The 21,955-nt window shown below is 43.1% G+C and overlaps 1 protein-coding gene across 1 annotated transcript in view; it reads right to left on the reverse strand.

The window, feature by feature from the left end:
* Window positions 1-21,955, reverse strand: part of DIP-alpha (Dpr-interacting protein alpha) — a 361,511-nt gene that overhangs the window by 80,101 nt on the left and 259,455 nt on the right. The gene's annotated exons all lie outside the window — the stretch shown is intronic.

The following is a 21,955-nucleotide window of genomic DNA, read 5'->3' on the forward strand; positions in this document are numbered from 1 at the left end:
GTTCACGCTTCTTTTCAATATGTCCCTTCAAGAATGCAGATTCCCATCAAGCTGGAAATTGTCTATTATGTTCCCTGTTCAAAAAAAGGAGATAAACAGAATGTAGAAAACTATCGCGGCATTACGTCATTGTGCGCTTGCTCCAAGGTGTTTGAAATAGTTATCTACGAGGTGCTGTTTGCGAGCTGCAAAAATTATATATCAGTTGATCAACATGGTTTTTACTCAAAGCGATCTGTTTCCACAAATCTGGTGCAGTTTACCTCATTTAGACTTAGATGCCGGCTCACAAGTTGACGTGATATACATCGATCTCAAAGCAGCCTTCGACCGAGTTGGTCCTCGAATACTGCTATCAAAACTGGACAAGCTCGGAATCTCCGGAGATCTCATCAGATGGTTTGAATCGTACCTTACAAATCGCAGTCTACATGTAAAGATTGGATGTGAATCATCGGAATGTTTACTCCAACAAATCTGGTGTCCCACAGGGGAGCAACTTAGGACCACTTCTATTCTCCATTTTTATCAACGATTTATCGTAACTAATACCACCGGGATGTCGCCTTTTCTACGCGGACGATGTTAAATTATACGTAATCGTAAATTGCATCCAGGATTGCGACCAACTACAACAACTGATTGTCAAATTCAAAGAGTGGTGCTCAAGAAACTTATAAACGATTAGTATTCCTAAATGTAATGTAATAACGTTTCATCGGAAACTGAACCCGATCACCTACGACTACAACATTTCCAACCAGTCGGTCGTACGCGTGAATCATATACGTGATTTGGTAGTTCTGTTAGATTCTGTACTCACATATCGGCTTCACTATGATAGTATCTTCACAAAGGCCAACAGACAACTAGGATTCATCTTCAAAGTTGCAAATGAATTTCGTGATCCTCACTGCCTCCGGCCACTTTATTGTGTACTAGTACGTTCGATTTTAGAATCCAATGCAATCGTGTGGTGTCCATATCAGACCACTTGGATAAGTAGATTTGAATCAATACAAATGAAATTTGTGAGATATGCTCTTCGTAGTCTTCCATGGCAAGATCCTGTGAATTTACCGCCGTATGAACATCGATGCAGGCTCCTTGGGCTTGATTCATTGGAACGTAGAAGATTTATTGCACAGGCTGTGTTTGTCGCGAAAATTATGTTGGGTGAAACTGATGCAGCAGAAATACTGGCCGAACTGAACGTCTACGCACCCGAAAGAGTTTTACGACAGCGATACTTCTTGTCACTTGAAGCACGTTATGCAGGGTATGGCCAACACGATCCGATTCGATTTATGACGGCAATATTTAATGAGGTTTACCAGTTCTTCGACTTCAACTCATCCGCTGCAGCATTTCAACGTAGATTACTGGACAGATGACAAATGAGACTGACGATCAGCGGGCTTGCATACAGGATCCCCCACCGCAGCATGGCTCTTCGTTCCATTGAACATAGGTTTAATTACCCATTTACATAGTTTTAAATTTTTATCTTCTGACCTTTGATAATGTATTTTGTTAGCATGAACTTATTTAATTTTTGTAACTGTTCAATGTTATTAGCTTGTAATGTGACTAGAACAAAAGATATTCGATTTTCATGCCCTTTCGAGTGAAGTCAACCAGCTCAAAAGGGCTTTTCCTCATCGTGCTACATTTCATTAAAGCGTCAACTTACTTACTTAAGGGTCCTGTGCACCTCCAGCGGTGCAAAGGGCCAACGTGAAAGACTTCCCAGACTGGGCCCAGGTCAGATTCCTATCGACTTGCTTAATTTCCTTATTGAGGCTCCGCCGCCATGAGCCCCTGGGTCTGCCTCTGCTGCGATGTCCTGCCGGATTCCAATCCAGCGCTTGCTTGCAGATTTCGTTTCCGCCCCGTCGAAGTGTGTGGCCGATCCACCTCCACTTTCGCTCTCGAATTTCTGTTGCTATCGGCTTCTGATTACATCGACGATGGAGCTCGGCATTCGAGATCCAGTTGTGAGGCCACCAGGCACGAATTATATACCGCAGGCATCGGTTGATGAAGACCTGCAGCTTTTGAGTGTTCTCCGCTGATACACACCCCGTCTCGCTGGCGTATAACAACACAGATTTCACGTTCGAGTTGAAAATTTGGATTTTGGTGCGTTGACTTATCTGGTTGGATCTCCATACGTTTCGTAAACTCGCAAAGGCAGCCCTAGCCTTCTTGATTCGTGCACCTATGTCGCTCTTGGTCCCGCCGTCCGACGCTATTTGGCTGCCAAGATATTGGAAACTTTCGACCTTCTCCACTGCTTGCCCCGCTACCGTAAAGTTGGAAGGGTTGCCCGTGTTGATATCCAACGATTTGGTCTTGTTGACGTTGATGGTGAGACCCGCCGCAGAGGAGCGTTCGGCTAGGTCATTGAGCTTACTCTGCATATCAGAGCGCCGTTGTGCTAGTAGAGCAACATCATCAGCCAAATCGAAGTCGTTGAGATGCTCCATGGTGATAGGCTGCCAAAGCAGCCCACGGTTCGGTACACGGTCAATTGCACCTACCATGATCTCGTCGATTACGATGAGAAACAGTAGCGGTGATAGTATACATCCTTGTCTCACACCAGCGACTACCCGGATAGGGTCGGACAAGGCTCCGTTATGCAGAACTCTGCACGTGAAAGCCTCATACTGCGCTTCGATGAGGTTGACGATTTTATCCGGGACTCCCTTGCGTCTCAGGGCGCCCCACAGATTCTCGTGATTGAGACGGTCGAAAGCTTTTTCGTAGTCAATGAATTGAGACTAGATGAGACTCACCCTATGTGGCTCAACCAAGACTCCCGGATATCTAGCTCAGTAGCATGAGACCCCTGAACTGTGTCACAGGGCCGGCATGCTACTTGGTAATTTGGAGGGGTACGCGGAACAAACTGTGCTGAAACTGTGGGATTTCTTATGTGATTGTGAAATTAATTGGAAGCTAAAGTGTGGGTGGAAAAAGTCTAAAAGTTTATTAAAATGGAACTATTGTGCGGATGGTTTTATTGGGCTATTATGGGGTGTGTTCTGTGGGTTTCTGCTTCCTTGGTACGTACCGGTGGTGTTTGCTGGACGATGGCGGTGATTATGTTGGGCAGCTGTTGTTTGACCGCGATGGCGATCCGTGGCTTATTCACTCCGTTGACAATGGCGGATCGGTGTCTTAAGCTGGTCTGGAAGATGGCGCCTCGTGACTGGAGCTGTGGTCACTACAATGGCGGGTTTGATGCTTGGGTTTGCGCGTTGCGATGGCGGTTTGCAACCAGGGAATAAAGCAATCCCTGTGCAGCTACTGAAGTAGCCTTTTCGATGTCAACGGCGTCTCCCTTCGTTGGCGAACATCAGCTGACCGTGACAAGGCCACCTTGGTCGAGCCGAGAAGGGTCTTCCTCCTTAACAGTTAGGACTACCAAGTCCGAGGATGCTCTCCTTTCTAGCAATTATTAAGCCGGATAGCTGAAGGTCCTTGACATTTAGACCAAGACAGCCGAGACTGACTTGGTCGAAAAGTGCCGATCGTGAGGATCTCCGTGGAATACCAAACAAAAGGTCCTAAAGGACAAATGGTTGTTTTAAACCAAGCCAAAATCATTTTTGGTCAAATTCAGTTACCTGAATGAACACCAGGAACATAAAAAGGTCGTTCTCTGCACTTTGGTTCACTTTTTCATTCCACTCACGTCTTCTAGGCACAAACGCCGGTTTACTTCTGGGCAATGGTTGACCATCCCAGCTATCAAAAGCCCTCCTTTTCCCATCCAGTTTTCAATTCGTTCCTTATTATTTCCTCCATTTTCCTTCCTTGTAGCTTACCACCCATCCATATCAGCTCCTTCGCCTATTGAGTTTTTCTACCACAGTTGATTATAACACCCTTTCGATCCTGTCACATCCAATCAAGCTTATAAACAAATATCATTTTCAAACTACCTACTAAGACAAATTTATACATTTTTCAATAACAGCAATTTTACCTACAATCCTACTAATCCTACTAACCCAACACTGACACTAAACAAACACTACAGTTTCCTAAAACAACATGCACAAATTAAAACCTAGGACATTGTTACTAAACGGTTACACTATCCTCCCACCTTGATAAATAAATGAACTCGTGCATTTATTTACCTACACAGGACACTCATTAAAGATTTAAATCAAACAGACAAATGCCAATAAATAATTTTTTTTTAATTAATTTTTTTTTTTTACGAATCGCGAAGCAGTATAAAAATGATTAAAATTTACTTGGACATGAAACGACATTTTAAAATCAGCTGGCAACTAAAGGTCAAATTACCCTAAGTAATTTGCCATAATTACTCACGTGTGATTTTATCCTGTTAGTATACATGTAGATAAGCACAAACACATTATGGGAAAACGATCAATCTACTTCACCCGTTATTCAATCTCATCTAGTACTACCTAGGGGAGCCGATGAGATTGAAAAGGTTGAATAGTTTCTTTTCACACGTTGTAAGCACGTACGCGGAATTTGGACAGTTAATTAAAAATTTACCAGCACAAGTTAAAATATGGATTTTATTGGACGCTCTAACAAATTAAAAGAAGGTGAATCATATGGATATTGAAAATCTACTAAAAAGGACATAACATGGCGTTACTTATGTGGATTATTCCCAGCATAATTCAATCGGGCGGCCGTCCCGATCATGTCGGAATAATACTGAGAACGAGCCTTCTCGCTATTGATGTGGATATTGATTGCTTCTTCTATTGTTTTTGGTAAGTGCTCAGTTTACATTTTCGCGACCGAATTATTATTATTTTTTTTTGACAACTTTGAACATGCAATATAAAAATTGATACCTTATCTAGCTATATACAACATAAAAATATAAAAATAACTATTTAATTATCTCTCCTCTATACAGGAAAGCAACCTTTCATTGCGTGCTAGCACGGTTCTTTTGTATGGCGCCTACACAAAAGAACATTCTTCCTTCCTATTCCTCTATCTCTATATTACTAACCCTAATGTGACGTCACTATTTTACGATGAAGCTAATTCAGTTTGTATTTTGTATCTTCCCTAATTGCGAGCAATCGATGCTATAAACATGAGTGTTCATCCGAACCACTCACAGCGAGATCACTCTATCTGGACCGTTCTTCACTCCCGACCAAGCCATCGACCTCTTCACTCACCCGATCGATCAAGAAGCGAGAGAAGAGAGGCATGGGAGTGCAACAGAGTGTCCAGCAAGTTCAGCGACCTATATTAGATGATGACCATTTGTTTACATCGGAGATGCGACGCGCCATAATGCATCACATGGTGATTGCGTGATCACTACTATTCATCTCCACGATAACAAAACTGATACCGTTCTATCTTTTAGGCCTCGGTTTAAGAAGTGTTCTGACCAGGGCGAAGGTCTGCGGCGGAGAATACTCCAAGGGCCTTTCCGGAGTCATCGGCAACCTCGTATGAGCTGGATCCACGCTTTGCGACGATTACACATGGGGTGTACACCGGACCATATTTCGCGTTAAAGCGGTCAGCGGCTGACGAAAGCTTGAAATTACGCTTGTAGACCTTCTGCCCTATTTGGTAAGTAGGACAAAACTTCCTATGCCGTAGATTATATGTTTTTAGATTCTTCTCGTGACTTTTTCTCAAGTTTTCCTGAACGATTTTAAAAACTTTTTCATTTAAAGCTTTTCGCACGTCATCTCTTTCCTCGACTGTGATCTCTCTATCTTCTCTTTCTAATCTATGCTCATCACCCTTGGTGATCTTTTCGTGACCATAGAGAATCCGATAGGGAGACAGTCCAGTGGAGGCACGGATGGTAGTGTTTAACAATTCCTCCACTTCAGCAATTTTGGTGTCCCATAACCGCTGATCCTTTTCCATGTACGTCCTCAGGCAGGCATTGATGGTCCTATTCGTACGTTCAACCGGATTTGCCTGACTATGATGACGCGTATTAGGCCAATGCTGAATTCCTCGACGAATCAACAGTGCTTGAAATTCTTTACCAACAAAAGTAGTTGCATTATCCGAGATAATGACCTCAGGGGTTCCGAAGCGCCTAAACCAGCAATCTTCCACGATTCGGCACACTTCTTTACTCTCGATCTTTCTCACCGGGAATAGGATAGTCCATTTAGAGAATAAGTCCATTAGGACCAATAAATGGCTTTTTCCATTCCGGCTTCGGGGCAGATTTTGAATAAAGTCGAGTGCTAGAATCTGGAAGGGTTTGCTGCTCAATTTTTGGTTTCCCATTGCAGGTGCTGTTGGCAACGTCGATGGTTTACATTGCTTGCACATGCTGCACGCTTGCACATGTTTTTTTTTCTGCATGGCCATTTTTGGCCAATAATACCGAACTTTCAGCTTATGTATCGTCTTTTCAAATCCTGGATGCAATGACTGGTCATGCTCCTGTCTTAAAACATCTTCGCGCAAATCTTCAGGTAAACATAGCTTCCATTCATACCGATAGTCCATAACATCCGTGGGTGTTGAAACAAATTTATAAAGTTTTGCGTCTTCTATCTTGAAGTCGGAGAAATCCTCTGGAGACTCCTCAACTTTCCTATACGTTTTGGAATACCAATCATCCTTACTCAGATCAACAGCTTCTACTGCGCGGGAAAGGGCATCTGGAACCACGTTTTCGGACCCTTTCCGATGCTTAACCACCATGTCATATTGCTGAAGCAGCATGCTCCACCGGCTTAGTTTGGATGATGGTTTCCATTTTGAGTTCATTATAAACGACAGAGCAGATGAGTCCGTGATTAAAGTAAATCGTGTTCCCTCGACATACGGTCTAAATTTTTCAATGGCCTCTAGTGCGGCCACACCTTCTTTCTCTGCAGCCTTCCATGATCGCTGAGACATCGTCAGCTTTCGTGAAAAATATGATATCACGTGTTCTCTTCCATCCACGTCCTGTGTGAGAACTCCCGCAATTGCAGTATCACTTGCATCGGTCTGGATGGTAAACGGTCTTCCAAAATCTGGGCAGGCTAGAATCGGCGCTGTAATCAGTTTTTCCTTAAGAACAACGAAGGAATCCTCAGCTTCGTCACTCCATTGAACTGTCTTGGGTTTTCCTTTTAGAAGATTTGTCAAGGGAGCTGTGACCTTACTGAACTCCGAGATGAAGCGCCGGTAATAATTTACCATCCCCAGAAACCGTCTCAACGATCTGACCGATGCAGGACGTTCGAAGTTGACGATTGCTTCTATTTTATCTGGATTCGGCCGTATTCCATTCTGTGACAGCACGAATCCCAAATACGGAAGTTGCGGCACACAAAACTTGGATTTCTCCAGATTTATCGAAAGGTTAGCGGCTCTAAGTCTTCTAGCCACTTTTCTTAGACTCCGGAGATGTTCCTCAAACGTGTTGCTTGCAATGACGATATCGTCAAGGTAGACAAACACGTTTGGTTCCAGTTCACCATACCCTAAAACTTGGTCCATTAGTCTCGACAGGGTTGCCGGACTATTGACCAGCCCAAATGGTAGCCTGGTGAACTGGAACAACCCTCTTCCAAACACCCGGAATGCCGTATATTTCCGAGACTCGGGTTCCAACGGGATTTGCCAAAAAGCCTTGGACAGATCAATCGTCGTCAAGTACTTTGAAGCTCCCAGTCTTCCCAGAATACGGTCCTGGTGTGGAAGAGGGTAGGCATCTCTACGGGTCCTTTCATTAAGCTTCCTGGCATCCAGACACATTCGCACCTTTATGCGTCCTTCTGCTCCAGATTCTCCTTTCTTGGTCACTGGAACTATGAGAAGAGCCCAATCGCTGTTCGACCGTTCCACGACACCGGCTGCGATCCATTTATCTAACTCCTCATTCACGCTTTTCTGTATTTCCGGCGACCATGGATACGGGTTTAAACGAATTGGACCACCATTTTTAAATTCATCCTCGAATTCTATTTTGTGGGTTATCAAGGGGGTCATATCTAATCCTTCTCCTTCTGTAAAAACTTTAAATTCCTTTTTCACGTCTCCTAACAGTTCTTCCTGTTCAACTGTCAAACTCTGCTCCTCTTCTAATTCCGTTTCCAGTTCCTCTATAACACAATCCTCCTGATTTACCGTGGGTTCTATACTAAACAGTTTCCAAAAATTCATCCCCAAAATAAGACGACGATTCAAAGTTGGTGCTACGATGGCCGTTACAATCCTCGTTTTGCCATTGAACGTCATGGGCAAATTGACGAATCCCTTGACTTCTAATGCGGATCCTCCAGCAGTGGTCAGCTTCAGAGCAGTCGGCTGCAGCCTCAGTTTCAGGTCATGTAACAGTCTTCCGCTACCAAATCCTAAAACCGTCATCTGCGCTCCGCAATCCAGCAAACCAATCACCTGAATACCCATAACATCCACCTTCGCAAACGGGCGATTGTCTCCATCTACCCTAACTATGAGTTCCCCTATTTCTGAACTAAAAGGAACGAACTTGGTTAGAGGCTTTGTAGACCTGCATCGACGACCTCTTACATCGACCGCTTCTCGTTTTTTGCACAATATGGGCATTTCTCGGTCGTAAAATCGTGAAAACCACAGGTCGTACAAAAGACCTCCTTCTCTTTCAAACAGGTGTTATAATGGTGGAAATTTCCACGACAATTAAAGCACACTGTTCTCTCTGGTACACGATAGGTTGCTACCCTCTTCTCCAGTATGTTTTTGCTGTTGCCTTGTTGAGGTTCTTGCCTTGGTGGATTTTGTTTCGGCTTCGACTGATCAGCTTTCCAGTTTTCTGCTGCAGGATTCCGATGGCCTCTGCTCTCGTTACTAGGACCCTTAAACCCACTCGAGTTTTGCTGTTTCCATTCTGGTCTGCTCCATGTTTTCCTGTCCACCCAATCCTTTGGAGGTGGCTTCTGTTCCCTCTGAAAAGGCCGCGAATTGATCTCGTGCACCTGCGATGTTCGGTAGCTCTGCTCACCTTCTTTGCGGTACAAAAACCAGTTCGCGGAATCTAACTTTCGACCCCAAACCTTCAGCGTCCTCAACGTTCGGACACCCTTCACCAACAAAGAGTTTTTATAGTCCGAACGGAGATTTCTGAAAACTATGTCAAACTTTCGCTGATCTGTTGGTGGAATTGCCATATGGTCGAAAATCTCCTTAACTGCATGGTAGTAATCCTGGAACTTCTCACCCCTCTTCTGTCTTCGTGATGCGGCTTGTTGTTCATAGTGAAAGTCCATGTCCGGAGGTTGGTACTCCAACTTCAGTTCCGTCACTAGTTCGGTCCAGTTTCGAAACTCCTTGTTCTTCCTTCCTTCTATGTACCAGGCCCTTGCATCGCCTGAAAACAAGTGGATCGCCTCATTGAACAGATTCCGCTTACTGATGTTCTCAGCTTCTGCCATAAACTCCACCTCGGAGACGAATTTATTTAAATTCTTCCCCTCATCTCTCCCATCGTACTTTAATTTCCAGTCACAAACTGGTCTTGGTCTTCGCTTCAATGTTTTTCCAGCGTCGCTGTCTTCAGTGCTCTCGCTAGAAACTCGCTCGCAATCCGACTCCCTATCTACGTCACAATCGCTAACTTCAGCCGACGAATCTGAACTCAATTTTCTCTTTTTCTTCGTGCTAACTTTTCCATCCCTACTTTCACCCTGTTTCTTTGATTGTTCTCTTGCTTCTACTTTCGGTTTCGGTTTTCTGTCCGTAATTACTTCTGGTTTCCCTACAGCCTTGTTTCTGGACCTGTCCACCTTTCCCGACGCATGATTCTTATGTGAGCTAGCTCCTATGTTCAAGCTCTGGAGTTTGGATGTAATTACCATATCCATATGCTGTATGATTCGGTCAAACAGTTCATCCGCGTTAACGACCTTTGGATTTTGGCGAATAGGAGTACTGGACTTCCTGCTATCCGTCAAATGCCTATTTCTCACGGTATCTTCTTCGATTTCCTCTACTAGCTCTTCATGTTGTTCTTCTTCCTGTTCTTGCTCTTCATGTAGTTCTTGTTCCTCTTCCTCCTGCTCTTGTTCATTTTCGCTTTCTCCGTTCCCAGGCTCCTGAACACTCAATCGGCTCAGATCGTTGAGCAATCTTTTGGAGTATTCCGCTACAGCCTCTGGGTCCCTAGACATCCATGAGAAATGGTCGTTCAATAAACCAAGGGTTATTTGTTCTAACCCGTCCGTGTTGAAAATTTTCTTCAACCGTAACAATCGAAAATAAAGGTGAACTAATCGCGTTTTCAACTGTGGAAATTCTGATTTTCTCGCTTTCCTGTTCTCTAACGATTCCCTAATCATCGCTAACTTTTCATCTATCTGATGGAGCTCCGCCTCACGATCGTCTTCTTTTATCTGCCGCGAAACGAAATTGTTGGTCTCGCGTTCCTCTTTCATCACACCACGTAATTTTCTTCTTTTCATATCCCTAGATTCACCGCTAGAAAACTCAACGTTACGTAATGCAAGCTCATGCTCAAGCTCATCATCGAGAAGATGGATCACGTTCAACGAACGGTACTGAAGAGCATATTCAGAATTCATTGTGCTTAAATTAGGAAATATATACAGAAATTCAATAAAAATTCAGCTATTAACTATAAAATTCAACTAGGTTGACTCAAATTTAAATTCAAGATATTAAAAATTCAAACGCTACAAATAATAAATTATATACAGACAAAACTTCAAGTAATTCAATAAATTGTGCTATCTTCTGTGTTGTTTTGTATTGTGTATTATTAGTTCATTCAGGACCTTTGAGAATTGTTCCAGTGTAGTTGTTTTAGTGTTAGTCCTGCCAAATTTAGTAACCAACACCAATTTCAAAATATGTCCAGTCTCCGCAACTTATCAAATTTCTACTGCTTTGAGTGCTCTTTTTCCGCTTTTTTTTTTGCACTTTTTCGAAACCGATTGTGGCCAATGTCTTCAAGTTTTAAATCATCAACTCGCGCCCTGTGATTAGCGAAGTTCAAGTGTCGGGTATCACAATCAAGTGATTGAATGTGATCTCACCCACCGCCTAGCCAAAAAATCCTTAGATTTTTTATTCTAATCGTCCTCCAATTACCGTTCACGACTTTAACGTTGGTCGCCAAGTGAGACTAGATGAGACTCACCCTATGTGGCTCAACCAAGACTCCCGGATATCTAGCTCAGTAGCATGAGACCCCTGAACTGTGTCACAGGGCCGGCATGCTACTTGGTAATTTGGAGGGGTACGCGGAACAAACTGTGCTGAAACTGTGGGATTTCTTATGTGATTGTGAAATTAATTGGAAGCTAAAGTGTGGGTGGAAAAAGTCTAAAAGTTTATTAAAATGGAACTATTGTGCGGATGGTTTTATTGGGCTATTATGGGGTGTGTTCTGTGGGTTTCTGCTTCCTTGGTACGTACCGGTGGTGTTTGCTGGACGATGGCGGTGATTATGTTGGGCAGCTGTTGTTTGACCGCGATGGCGATCCGTGGCTTATTCACTCCGTTGACAATGGCGGATCGGTGTCTTAAGCTGGTCTGGAAGATGGCGCCTCGTGACTGGAGCTGTGGTCACTACAATGGCGGGTTTGATGCTTGGGTTTGCGCGTTGCGATGGCGGTTTGCAACCAGGGAATAAAGCAATCCCTGTGCAGCTACTGAAGTAGCCTTTTCGATGTCAACGGCGTCTCCCTTCGTTGGCGAACATCAGCTGACCGTGACAAGGCCACCTTGGTCGAGCCGAGAAGGGTCTTCCTCCTTAACAGTTAGGACTACCAAGTCCGAGGATGCTCTCCTTTCTAGCAATTATTAAGCCGGATAGCTGAAGGTCCTTGACATTTAGACCAAGACAGCCGAGACTGACTTGGTCGAAAAGTGCCGATCGTGAGGATCTCCGTGGAATACCAAACAAAAGGTCCTAAAGGACAAATGGTTGTTTTAAACCAAGCCAAAATCATTTTTGGTCAAATTCAGTTACCTGAATGAACACCAGGAACATAAAAAGGTCGTTCTCTGCACTTTGGTTCACTTTTTCATTCCTCTCACGTCTTCTAGGCACAAACGCCGGTTTACTTCTGGGCAATGGTTGACCATCCCAGCTATCAAAAGCCCTCCTTTTCCCATCCAGTTTTCAATTCGTTCCTTATTATTTCCTCCATTTTCCTTCCTTGTAGCTTATCACCACCCATCCATATCAGCTCCTTCGCCTATTGAGTTTTTCTACCACAGTTGATTATAACACCCTTTCGATCCTGTCACATCCAATCAAGCTTATAAACAAATATCATTTTCAAACTACCTACTAAGACAAATTTATACATTTTTCAATAACAGCAATTTTACCTACAATCCTACTAATCCTACTAACCCAACACTGACACTAAACAAACACTACAGTTTCCTAAAACAACATGCACAAATTAAAACCTAGGACATTGTTACTAAACGGTTACAGAATACCAAATAAAGGGACTTTTGGAATTCATTGACCTGCTCCAGGATGATGCGGAGCGTGACAATATGGTCCACACAAGATCTTCCGGCACGGAATCTTGCCTGCTGCCGTCGGAGTGTCGCATCGATCTTCTCCTGTATCCGATTCAGGATAACTTTGCACAGAACTTTGAGAACAATACACAGTAACATGATGCCTCGCCAATTGTCGCACACAGTCAGATCCCCCTTCTTTGGGACTTTCACTAAGATGCCCTGCATCCAGTCGGCCGGAAAAGTCGCGGTGTCCCAGATATTACAGAATAGTTGATGCAACATTTGTGCGGATAGCATGGGGTCAGCTTTGAGCATCTCTGCTTATATGTGATCGACCCCTGGAGCCTTGTTGGACGGCGGATCATGCCAAGATGTTGATGGCTGGTTGGCCGTCGAAACTTGAAGAAGTTGTTCGAAGTGCTCAAACCAGCAAACCAGGTAAGCAATTGTCCAGTCGTGTCCTTCACTGGCATCCTCGGGTTCATCCTTGCTCCACTCAGGCGTCGTGAGATATCGTAGAGGAGGCGTATATCGCCAGTGTTTGCGGCTTTCTCCCCTTCGTCGGCCAGGGAGTTCACCCACGCTCGCTTGTCCCGTCTGCAAGAGCGCTTGACTTCCTTTTCTAGAGCCGAGTACCGTTGACGGGCTTCGTTCTTGGCTCCTCTGGTTCTCGCCCGCTCTATCGCGGCTTTTGCTTCTCTACGCTCCTCAATATTTCGCCAGGTTTCATCTGTGATCCACTCTTTCCTCTGGGTGCGCAGCTCACCCAAGTTGTTCTCGCTTGTTTCTATAAAGGCATTCTTGATGGCCGTCCATTGTTCTTCTACGCTGCCACCTTCTGGAACGTCCGCAGCTCGAGTCTCAAGTTCATGAACAAAAGACCTTTTACCGCTGGATCTTCAAGTCGGCGTGTGTTGAACCGCCGCCCGAGTCTCTCCTCCCGTCGCTGGATCCGCGCCATGCGTAGGCGGATTTCATCGATTAAAAGGTGATGGTCAGACGCGATGTCGGCGCTGCGTTTATTCCGGACATCAAGAAGGCTCCGTCTCCATTTTCGGCTGATGCAGATGTGGTCGATCTGATTCTCGGTATGTCCATCACGTGAAACCCACGTGACTTTGTGCACTGGCCGATGGGGGAAGAGCGAGCCCCCGATCACTATGTCGTTATTGCCAGAAAATTCTGCAAACAGCTCACCGTTCTCGCTCATTTCGCCGAGACCATGGCGTCCCATGACACGCTCATAGTCCGTGTTGTCGGAGCCGATCTTCGCATTGAAGTCGCCAGTGTAGATCTTTATGTCACCCTTTGGAACTTTATCCACGACGGCATTCAGTTGACTGTAAAAATTCTCCTTGTCCTGTAGCTCGGCAGCATCGGTTGGCGCATAACATTGGATTATGGTAAGGTTACGAACCCGTGTTCTAAATCTGGCAACGATTATCCTCTCATTAACAGGCTTCCACTTGATGAGCGCAGCACTTGCCTGGACGCTAAGTAGGAGACCAAGTAGTACCTGTCCCGACGGCAGTTTGTGTTCTCCAAAGTTTGGCCAACGAACTTCACTCCGTTCCAGGATTTCTAGCTTCGTGCGTCGCACCTCGTTGGCGAGTTGTGCCAGTTTACCCTGCTGGGCTAACGTCAATACATTCCATGATCCAATTCGTGTCCGTTGTTTTGCGCTAAAAGTCATTGCCGTTAAATCAGTTCGATGTCTTTCTCTGTTGGTTTCTGTAACAATTGTAAAGGTTTCAGAGACAGTAGGTGGTTGGCCTAAGGTCTCCTATCCGCCGTGATGGGGCTGCCATCTTAGGTGTAGCTTCCGGGGAAGAGCATTTCTTATTCAGCCGCTGGATGCCAGTCAGACGCTGTTTGAGCCGCACCTCCATGGTGAACAGACGCTCGGGTTGGCGAAGCATTTCCTCTATCACCGTGCTATGGTTACCGCGCCAGTGTTCGCGTCGCACCGTCTCACTCTGCTATTGTCGGATTGACAACATTGCCCAGGCTACGCCAACCAGCTGTGTCCATGTTTCAGCTGGCAGTCTTTTGTGATCATATGACTCGTGGAGGCGTGAGATAGGAACTTGTGAGGACCGGAGCTAGGTATATCGCTCCTTCCAGATTGTCACTCACCATTTTGTAGCCCAAAATTAAAGCGTCAAGCTAGATGAAAATAAGTTAAAAATAAAATAAAATAAATAAAATAAAAAATAAAATAAACAAATTGTGCTGTCCTCTGGATTCAATTGTACACCATGGAGTTGAGAAGTGATACGGGTTCACCGGTGGAAAACTTCCGAGTAACCGAGAAGTACTGCAGCTCTTCTTTTTTCATCGCGTACAATCTCGCTCCACAACGACAATGCTGCTAGAAGGTGGTTCAATCGGCAGAACAAGTTTCGGACAGAGCTCGTATCCCAATGAGGAAAACTAGCCATAGTATCGAGGCTTTGGAAATACTTTACGATCGGTGGACAAGCATAAAAAAAGTATTTCTCGCATTGACGAGAAATTTGTTCAGCAAAGAAAAGCCTTCAACGAAGGATTGGACAAACCTTTTCGATATGGCTCATTCGAATGCATTGGAGGTGATTACGGAAGCAGAAGATCGCGAATTACTTTTAGCGCAGAGAGAAAAAGGAAACCAGGATTCATGTTGGGCTCCTACAGCGACGCATGTGATGACGGCAAGAGTCTGAAGGAACCGGAAATCAAGGAGAGGGCCGGAAAATGCATCAATCAAACAGCAGCTATCAATCCATACTCTAAAGGGTACAATGAAACGGTAAAGGTTTGTTGAATGTGTAGGATAAACTTTATCAAGTGTTTTAAAACACAGGCGACGATCGAAGACTTCGAAGAAAATTCAGATGTTGGTTCTGATGTTGATTATCAGTCAACTAAACCGAAGCAGCGTAAAGTGGTGTCGCCAGAGCTTTGCAAAGTACTAGATCGATGCGGGATTTCAGATCGCAAAACAATGTTGCAACGGTGGTGAAAAGGAAGGGCCACAATCTTCAAGATTGTTCTGTATTTGCAAGCACTTTGAATCGAACAAGATCGAAAGTTCGAAAGGAGCATGCTGAGGAACAAAAAGAACTTTGTTCTTTGGACGGATATAGTGTCGTGAATTGGAATGGAAAGGTTCTGCCGGATATCACGTCCAGCTGATATTTAAACATCATTTTTATTACAGGTGGCAAAGTAAAACGGCTGCCGGTAATCATTTCAGGTGAGGGTGATGACAAGCTGTTGTGAGTTCCGAAAATTGATTCGGAAACAGGCCAAGCTCAAGCAAATGCTGTCTTCAAGAGTTTGTATGACTGGAAGCTGGAGAGCCATATCATCGGAATATTCTTCGATACGACAAGTTCAAACACTGGGCTAAAATCAGGAGCATGAACCTTACTTGAAGAGAAACTGGGGCGTACTCTTCTAAACTTGCCATGCAGGCATCATGTACTGGAACTACTGGCCAAAGCGGCAACTGTTTCGGCTCTTCGACAAGTCCAAATGTACCGATGTTCGAAAAATTCAAATCGACTTGGAGTTCAATCGAAAAAAGTGAGCAGTTGGTTACCGAATAGCCTTCATAAAACCCATTTTTATAATTAAATTTCAGGCGATTACAAGACAATCAAGACAAACAATAAGCTATAAAATGCTAGCGATATGGTTGATTTCTGTAATGATCAGCTAATGGTACATTCAATGCAAATTAAAACAAACGTATTGAACGTTACATTGTTTTTATTAATTACAGCAATTCCAACCCAGAGTTGATTACAGGGAGGTTTTACAGCTCTGTATGATATTTTTGGGAGGAACACCGACAGACGGAGTGTCCTTCAAGAAGCCTGGAGCTGTTCACGATGGATGAGCAAAGTTTGTATTGCTTGAAGATTTTTCTCTTCAAAGACCAGTTTAGTCTCACAAAGGACGAAATCAAACATATAGCGAAATTTTGCATATTCGTTGCGAAAATCTATGTCAAAGCCTGGTTTCAAGCACCATCTCATCATTCCGCACCTCGAAACGACCTTGAAACATTGCAAGCGCTTAGCAGCCGACGACGAGACAAGATGTGGTTTGCTGCCGCAACTAAAATTAAAATGGTTGCAGCATTAAAGCGTATGGCATGTAGATGAAGGGGGAGGACTTGCGTTACTTATTGTCTCACAGGAGGAAGATGGTAATGATAAATATTACGTACCTAATCAAAATATTTAATGGCTGTAAAATAAACCAAAATAAATTTAAACTGATACCTAAGTGCATTTTTTTTATTCACTGTTGAAAAAAGAGGGAATGAATGAATAACAAGCAACTTTCAGCAGTAACTCTGAATAACACCCCGTATATTTGCAAAAAAAAATGTCCAAATATTATTTCGGGTGTAAGTTACACCTTCAACACTGGCGTGCACAGGGTGGGACAAGTAGGGAGCAATTGCCCCCCCCCCCCGCTTTTAAATAAGGTTTTTATTTTCACATTTACAAAATAAGAATATAAAATAACTTGATTTCTTGATAACTAAATTTGAAGGTAAAATAACTTCATTTCAAAATATAAGGGCACAGAAAACATTTTATTGCGTCAATTCCTTTGAGATGGTGCCTGAAAATTGTACCACAAAGTTGCATTAAGGGACAAGCTTCAATGAAATTATTTGTTTTTTATGCTTGTCTACCGATCGTGAAGTTTTTCCAAAGCCTTGATACTATGGCTGGTTTTCCTCATTCGGATACGAGCTCTGTTCCAAACTTGTTCTACCGATTGAATCACCTTCCAGCAGCATTGTCGTTGTGGAGCGAGAGTGTGCGCGATGAAAAAATAATTGTATATAGTAAGTTAGGTGTATATAGTAGTTGTAGATTAGTTGTAGTTGTAAATAGTGAGTAGTTATAAGTAGTTTCCTTTTTCCAATTAAAATCAAACCAATCCCACCAAGGTGGTCATACTTTAAAACAGGCCTGATAGGACTAGGAACTGTAAATAATAATTAAAATCTCGGATGTACTAAAGTTTAAAAGACGCATCTGTGTCACTTGAAAATTCATACATGGAAACCACACAAACCCAAGAAATAAAGATCATTTAAAGTAAAAAAAGTAAGAGGTTGTATCCAAGACACGATCGAAGATTTGACGTAGGATTACGAAACGTAGTTATGATGTCATAGTAAAAGTACAGTAAATATTAAATTGATTTCTTAACTCGTTATCAGTGAAAATTTCGATAGGTTGAAATTGGGAAGCTATTTGAGAGTCCTGTTTGTGAGGTGCTCTGTCGATGTTCATGTAGTACAAGCCATTCCTGGACGATATGTCTTGGATTCAAGCTCTTACTCTTTTATTCGTCATTTGTGGTCCTGAAAATGAACGATGGGTTGGAAGCTACTTAAGAACAATACTCTGGAAATGATAGCAGTGCGGAAATGAAATATGTAGGGGAAATGAATGGCCCATACATAAATTCAGCTATCGACTAAATTTTCAATGGAGACCAAAAGAATCCATTAGTACCGTCCCAATGACGCGTTCGTCTAGATAAAATTGAAAATAGCAGATGGGCCTTAGATCCATAGGCCAACATTAGAGCCATTTCCCCTAATAGGGAAAACACATCAATCACAGAATATTAGTCTACCGGACGTACCGTTTATGCTTTTTGATGCATATTTTAAGCCCCTTCTATTAAGAAATTCGGCAAGGTTATTTTTTGGCCCAATGCTCTTAATCGGAGGGGCTTACAATATGCATCAAAAGGCATAAAGACCGACTGGCATGCTCAGTGCTTGATATTAATATTCGGCGACTGTGTTAGGGAAACCACTTTTCCCATCACGGAAACGCCTTGTTTTCTGATGACAAAACTACGCACAAAACGAACGGAATTTTTGTTTTATTCAATAGATAATAAAAAAAGCGCATATTGATTGGAGGAATTTCTTGCTCAAATTTTTCCAATCGTGATCAATCATATAAATTCAAGATTTTTTTTTCCTTTTTCTAGCGTTCTGGAGAAAACCTTACGAAGTATCTCTGGTCCATTGACATGGTCATGTGGTATTCGGTCATTGCGAGAATAATTCTTTGTATATACCATTTCAATACTGTTACGCATTTGAAGACAAACATTTGGTTGCTGGGTACAATGTCATAGAGCTTTGGGGTGTGATGTGGCTGGCAGAAAGGCGAGCGAACGTTTAATGAAAATTAACTCAATAACAACAATAATTTATGATGATCCTAAAAAGAACCGTTTTGTCGTAATGCTGAGCGGGAACCGACACCCGACTGATGACCTTGACAAATATCCAAAACATACCTTTTAACAAATTTATGGTGGTCCTGAATAGGACCGTTTTGTCGTGATGGTTGAGTAATGCTGACCTATTAGGGTGTTCAACGCGGATGTGACTGGCGAGCTGTATGTTATATAGAGCAAGGGTGACGCGCTTGGCATAGATGACCCACAGCGACTTACGAAGAAACTGATTTCGATCCATAGCGGTGCGGCTCCTTCTATGGATGCTCATGTGGGCCTGCAGCTCGCTGCTTGCAGGCTGCCTTTCGTGGTGTACTGAAGAACAATGCTAAAGCCACGCGCTGAAAGCACTGCTGCTGCTGCTGACATCGACGACCGGACACCACCACACACGGTGATTGAATGAGCGCCGTTCAGTGAGACAGGATAGAATTCAATTTTTAAATCTGAGTTAGGGAATGCGCTGGTTGCAGACAATCGGTGATAATTTTGATCACCATTGCAACACTTGAACATTTGTGTATTTTTCAATAGTGACCTATTGAAAATTAATAAGTTGTTCATTTTAGCAGATTGCTAAATAAATTTCCAATCGATTGACTTGTTAAGAATCTGATCCATCTGTTATTGACAGAGTTATATGTGCTCAAAACCTGCGGTTGATTTTGGTTTTTTTTTTAAATTGCACTCCCAATATGTTGCCGAAAGACGTAATCCTACGTCAAAAAAAGTCAAAGCGCATCATTATTATTGTTACTGCCGAACGAGAAACATCAAATAAATTAATATTCAAACCTTCACTAAACGAGCGTAATTTCATCCTCATGTCTATTGCTACTGCTGCGATCGCTGCTGTTGATAATCGCTCCCATACAGTCCACACTCTAGCCGTTGCCTGGAGCCAACAGGAAAGTCAATAGCGTTCTGTCCGATCGATCCGATCCAAAACTGGACGCCACCCGTGGTAATCTAGCGACTTCCATACCGGACAACCTATTGCCTTTATCCTCGACGCTGTTGGCTGAGAATTTGTTGTTTTGCCAAGTTTGATCGTCCTAGTTAGACTTGGATCCGGTTCCGTTTACATGTGCACCGCACGCGAAGTGAGTGGAAGTAACCTTATCTCCCAGTGAAGACTCGACATAAGTGCTAATTTAATACTCTTGTAAAAATACTTCCACCAGATGTCCAGATACACGAAGGAGAAACAACTTGCCATCACTTATCACATCCATCCAATGCGACCGGACTGGAGAAATCCAGACAACAGTTATCCGACCAATACGACCATTCGCAGCCCACTTCCAGTCATTACTCTAACTTCAGCTGTGCTTAAATGGGGAGCAGTAAATTTCGTTAAATAAATCGCACTTAATTTGAGAAAGCGAGTTTTCCGCCCCTTACTCGTCATTCGAAAATGGAAATAAAATCGCCACCACAGTCAGAGCTGTACAATTTCGGTACCAACACGGACAGGACACGGTCTTCCGAGCTCATCGAGGGGAGAAAATGCTTTAATTCAATTAAAACCATCGGCACTCGTCAGCATCCAAACGTCGAGTTTCCAATCTGCCGTCTGATGATTGCTCGCGATAGGTTCAATGTGATGGTCTGTTGGGTGGTTGATTTTTACGATTTTTTATTGATTCATTGTGAGTTCTGGAAACTCTGGTCAATCGGAGGTGAAGAAGCGTGGCAATTTTATTGATGACCTATTCCGTGAATGTTAGAAATTTAATTCAATCAGGCGACAATTTATTAGTTGAGTGCAGATCCCTTCCCGTCGCCCAGTACCTAAATTAATAGGAACGCTCACTTTCGAGACAGTAATTTAGTTTAACGCTCAGCATCCTAGACGAGAAGCAGCTGGTCAGCAAATTTCTCCCACTGCGCTCCCGCACTAACAAGTTTGCACTTTTTCATTGTTTCACTATAATCGTGATGATCATTACACCCAACCAACCAACAGCGGAAACAGCTACTGTTGGTAGAGTATGGACAACACATTTCCAGGGCTTCGGTTGATGAAGGCTCCAAGCTGCCGGAAAGGGGAAGTTATTTTTAAACTTAATTAAGCACGGTCCGAGTTGGAGAGAGGGTGTCCGGAGCGAGGGGCGAACAATGCTTGTTGCTTAATTTACCAGGTTTTGCTCATGAGCTGGCGGTAAATAATGGCTGCCTCATGGAAGGAAACAGAGTTGCGATCGCTCTTTTGGAGAGTTGTAACGTTAGTGAAAATTTTAGAAATTTCAACCATACAAAGCGTGCATGTGCCGCTCAAAGCAGAAAGGTTCCTGTTCAGATTGTAGAACTCTGCTCTTTCGATGAGAATTCCTGTCAGTTAAGGTTGATAACGGGATCGCGTTATCCGTTACCTGTCTGATATTGATAGTAGTTAAACATGCCTACGATTATTCAATAGACTTCTTTACAAACGTTGACCTTCCTTATCTAAAGCAAATAAGACGCGCATTCGATAGTACACGCATAACAAATGACATGTACATCAAATGTCAGGGTCGATTTCTTACATTCTCTGTGTTTTGTTCTAACAATAAATGAAATGGTACTTCATACAGTGGACTGCAGCTTACAAGTAAGGTTTTCCAGAATAAATTTTTAGGTAAGTACGTTCACGAGAAGATTTTCTACTTTCTTAGAAAATTTCTCTAACCGACCACCTCATTACAGAATATGTTCATGCGGTGAAACACTACAAATTCTGAATGCTTTTCATGCAAATCTGTAATAGAATCTTACATTTCTCGGTTGGGTGTATATTGATTTAATTAGAGGTAATGAACCATTAGATGTGATTTTGAATGGGTGTTATCATTATGTCTGCTTAATCCATTTGGAGATGCGTGTATTTGTACAGAAACAATACAGCCCGATAAGAAGGTGGAGCTCGCGTGGAGCTAATTTCAGGCAATCTCTTGTCAAATTGGTAATTGAACGGGTAGGCATTGCGAAAATTAGTGATAATTTTTTTTCCGAAAGCGTCGTGTATTCAACTGCCCACCAGAGTGGTGCCTTATTTCCCTTTTTTAAGAGCAAAAACGAGAACTCGTTCGTGGTTTTCTCATTATTTGTTTACAATTGCTTGGTTTAGCCGTTATTTTTAAAAGTTCGGAATAAGCTTTAGAATAGTTAACAAGTAAGAAGCTGATAAATATCAAGTCAAACTGTCGAATAGGCCTTT

The sequence above is a fragment of the Ochlerotatus camptorhynchus genome, unplaced genomic scaffold, assembly GCF_037179485.1.
Source record: "Ochlerotatus camptorhynchus isolate MF236.1 unplaced genomic scaffold, CSIRO-AGI_Acam_v1.1 ptg000237l, whole genome shotgun sequence".
Classification (NCBI taxonomy): domain Eukaryota; kingdom Metazoa; phylum Arthropoda; class Insecta; order Diptera; family Culicidae; genus Ochlerotatus; species Ochlerotatus camptorhynchus.